Source organism: Gavialis gangeticus, unplaced genomic scaffold (assembly GCF_001723915.1).
Source record: "Gavialis gangeticus isolate Ggan-Ray unplaced genomic scaffold, GavGan_comp1, whole genome shotgun sequence".
NCBI classification, from domain to species: domain Eukaryota; kingdom Metazoa; phylum Chordata; order Crocodylia; family Gavialidae; genus Gavialis; species Gavialis gangeticus.
The window spans coordinates 18,500,281-18,504,587 of record NW_017729008.1 but is presented as its reverse complement, the minus strand read 5'-3'; the positions used below and the strand labels follow the sequence as shown (position 1 = coordinate 18,504,587).

Genomic DNA, 4,307 nt, shown 5'->3' with positions numbered 1-4,307 from the left:
GGGGGGACGGCATGGCCAGGCCCTGGCAGACCACTGAGTATGACTGGGGAGGGGTTTAAACCCCTATCCTGGTCTGCAGGGAACCCATCCAGGGGATGTCTGGATGGGGAAGGGGGAAGCAGCCCTAGCTAGACTTGTCTCCAAGGTGGGAGGTGGGACAATATGGCCAGAAACCAACCAGGGCAGCACCTCAGGTGAAGAGGGGACAGGGAGGGAGATTAACATCTTCCATCATTCCCACCACCATGTCCGGGGTCTGCCCAGCTTTTCCCCCCACTGGCTGCTTGCACAGCACAGGGCATGACCAGAGCTGGTCTGGGAAGCAGCCTCAGGTATTTCCTGGGCCATCTCTGGCCTTGCCCTTCACGGCACGAGTGGCTAGCTGGGGGGAAAGCTGGGGGGAAAGCTGGGAAGACCCTGGCTGGGGTCCCCATGCCGGTGGGAAAGAGGGGAGACAGGGGAGTTTAATCTCCTTCCCTGGCTCCCTTTGCCATTAGTTACTGCCTGGGGCCAGCTCTGACCACGTGCCCTGCGGTGCAAGCAGCCAGTTGGGCAGACTCCAGCTCGGGTCCCTGGGCTTGTGGGAGAGAGGAGAGACAGGGGGTTTAACCCCTTACCCTCACCCTCACCCTGAGCCTGCTGGCCCACATCCCCCACCCCCTCTACTCCAGTAGGGAAAAGTCTGGCAGGGACTGCCCCACCCCCACCAGGCAGACTGGGGAGTGCCAGCTGGGTTTCCCACCCCCACGTCAGCCAGCCCTCACTGCTGTGGCTAGGGAGCAGAGGGGCAGGGCCAACCCTGCTCTGCTCCAGCAGACAGCACAGCCCAGCCTGCCCAGCCCAGCCCAGCCCAGGGCTGCAAAGCATGCTGGGGACTCTGATTTAACTTGAATCAGGGATGGGTCTGGGACAGAAGTTCCATAAAATGGTTTGACCTAAATCAGTTACATCTACATTGAACCAGGTTTCTCTTAAACTAGTTTCAGCCATTTTGAAACTGGTTTATGTGCACTGAACTTCTATTCTGTTACAGGTTTAAACCAGTTTCTGACAACTTAAACCAGCTTATGTATAACTTCTGTCCCTAGCCTTAAAGTGCTGCCTTTAAAGGCAAGCCAGGGCTTTCACTTCTGCTGTTCTTTGTGTAGCCACAGGGGGTTAGGGTGTGAAGCTCAGTTGGTCATGCACATGGAAGAGCTGCACTCTGAAGAGCAGGACTCGGGACTCTGTGCTGCTTAACCCATTCCCTGCTGGCTTCACAGTGGGCAGTTTGCTTCCTCATTGCTGCAGCGGTAGTGGCAGCAGAAACAGTGGCCACATGGAGGGAAGGGGGAAGAGGAGAAGGGGAAAGCAAGGATGGGACTTTCCTCAGGAGCTACAACTGCCTTGACTTGCAGGAGCCGCTCCACTCCCCAGATATGAATCTGAAGTTGGTCCCTGGTTCCCAGTTCCTTACTCCCAGTTCCCAGTTCCTTTTTTCAGTTGCTCTTTCCACAATTACAAATGGGCTAGCAATCAATGAGACATGGTAAAGAGTTCCATCTTTCATCAAATATGTGTATTTTCTAATAAAAATATTATATTATATCACATATCAAGAACACTGCACTGAATAAGGAGCTGAGGTGTACTGGGATGATGGAGCAAAATCCATCTAGGATCATATCTTTACCACTGGGGGATGTAGCAGGGCACTGGGATGTGCCTGCTCCTTTAGGAGAGCAAGCAGCCTGAGAGGCTGCTTGCAGGTGGCAGAGGGGAGCTAATGATGGACTCACCTAACTGGAAGAGAGGCTGGAGCCCTTCACTGGTCAGTTAAGTCCAGAGCCTGCACTGCTCAGTTAGTCTCTCCCTGTCAACCATGAAGTGAGCAGCTCCTGGCTGCAGGGCTCCTGCAGGGACCTGGATTTAGTTGAACATCACTGGAGCCCTACAATTTGCCCTTAAGGCTACAAGTGTCCTACAGGGCCATAGTCAGCCGAGAGGGACCTATCAGGCCTGAGGGCTGGATTGAGGCTAGTGGAGGCTCGGGAGGATTAAGGCTCACTCTAAGACCTGTGGACAGCCTCTCTTAATCAACCTTTAATATTAAGAATAAGGTGTGGCCGGTGAGCAATCTAGGCAGAGTGACATTAGAGTCTGAGCCAGGCAGGAGCTGCAAGGCCACCAGGGGGAGTCATGGTTACCCCTGTGGTCCTTAACCTGTCACAGGGGACACTGCTGAAGAAGTTTGGGCAGGGCACTGCCCAACCTGAAGCTCAGTTATCAATTGTCATGATTCCAACTGACAGCTCCCCCGGCCTGTCTGCTGTGTACACTGTGCTGAATAAGAAGCTGATCTGGGTTGGGATTTGCAGGAAAATCTGCCTCAAGTCACCCCAAACAACGCATCTCTGATCAGGGGACTTTTCTAGAGAAGCTTGGGTAGGATGCTCCTTATCCAATGCAATGCACATAGCACACAGGTCTGGAGAGCTGTCAGTTGGTATCATGTCACTCAAACCAAGCTTCAGGTCGGACAGCATTCAGGCTCATTCATTGCTAACAAATTTGTAATTGTGGAAAGAGAATTTTAAAAAAAGGAACAGGAAACTGTTCAGAGCAGCCAGCACAAGGGTTGCCAGAAGGTGGAAGGGGGCAGCCCTGGGTGCCCAGGGAAGAGCAAGCAGTACCCTTACCTGGAATAGGGAATGTGTAACATGGTCCATCCTGGTGATGCCCCTCTGAAGCTCCCCTCAGCCTTTGTCACTTTTGCCCAAAGGAAGTTATCTCCCCTTGAACTCCTTGCCATGCCATGATTTAATTGCATTTCTAGAAAAAGGGAGGCTGCTCTAGGTCCCCACAAGCCAGATCTCATACTCCTGAACACAGGGGTCATGCTCATCACCTTAAGAGCTAATTATGTGGCCTTGTCATCTCCTGTTTTAGCCATATACAAGCCTCGCAGATGGGATAGACAAGCCCACCAGTCTTGTCTGTCCCAGTTCAGGTTTTAGTCAGGAGCCCTGATGCAGCCCTTGTGCTTAGGAGCTTCCCTCACTATGGCTTCCAGGTCAGACTGCCTGAAGCACTCGGCTCAGGCCCTGGGCTTATATCTTAAAAGCCCAGCTCCTTTTGAGTCACTTTGATTGGCCTCTGCCTCACCTGCAGCCTGCCTTCCGTTAAAGTAACATGACCACCAAACTGACAGCTACAAATGTTTGAAAGTTCATTAAGGCAGACCCAGGAAATAGAACGATTACACCCTGCTGATTAAGTTACTCACCCAATTGTTTTAAGTTTCTCTATTTGTCCCAAATGATATTTAAGTATTCCATACAAACAGGAATAGTATTGACTGGACAGGCTAAGAGTGTCCCATTTCAGCATATTATAATAGGGTTACCATATGTCCGACTTTTCTTGAACATGTCCTCTTTTTGAGCCCTTTGATTCCCGTCCAGGAGGGTTTTTAAAATCTGACCAGATATCCAAGATTTTGCTTTGCTCTGCTGGTAGGAGCAGGGGGAGGGCAATTACAGGCAGCAGAGAGCACAGATGTATCTGCCTGCAGCTGCGGAGGCATGTGTAGGCCCATGTGGTGCTCCCTGCTGCCTCCAATTGCCCCTCCTCCCCCACTCCCACCAGTGAAGCGAAGTGAAATCCTGGACATTTGGTCAGGGTGGGGACTGGGGCTGTGACAGGGCAGGTGGGAGAAGGGGGATTGCCTGCCCCTCCAGCAGGCAAAAGGGGGCCTCCGAGGGCAGCAGGAAACTCTGTGGCCAGGCTGCTGCCTGTGCTCATAGGAGCAGAGTGGCCAGGAGACGCTTGGGGGGGAGGTGGAAGGGGGCCGTGGCCCATGCAGCATCCCCATCCCAGGGCAAGGGGTCCCACAAGCCCCCCCACCTTCCTTGCAGCCCATGCCAGGGCTAGACATGCTCCACCACCACCTGCATAAATTGAAGCCACCGCGCTCTTGCCTGGTTAAGACAGGGACAGCTGGGATCCCTCTGGCAGGGCAGGGTGGCGGGGAGGAGGAGGAAGGGTGCCTGTGGGTCAGAAGTGAGGGGCACCGACAGGGCTAGGGGGGCAGGGGACGCAGATCAGGAGTGAGGGGCATGGGTTGGGGGGACTATGGGTTGGGCATGCAGGGCACTGGCAGCACCAGGGGGCTGCAGGACACCAGCATGGAAGGGTGGGATGGGGTGGGACAGGACACAGGTACCGTGGTTTGGGAGTGAGCGACACTGGCAGGGCTGGGGTCAGTGGCTTGGGAGTGAGAAGCAGCACCATGGCTGGTGGGAAAGTGGCTTTGGAGGGGGGGGGGA

At 54.0% G+C, this 4,307-nt stretch overlaps 1 protein-coding gene across 1 annotated transcript in view; it reads right to left on the bottom strand.

The window, feature by feature from the left end:
* CCDC146 (coiled-coil domain containing 146) overlaps positions 1 to 4,307 on the bottom strand; it is a 144,399-nt gene that overhangs the window by 96,256 nt on the left and 43,836 nt on the right. The gene's annotated exons all lie outside the window — the stretch shown is intronic.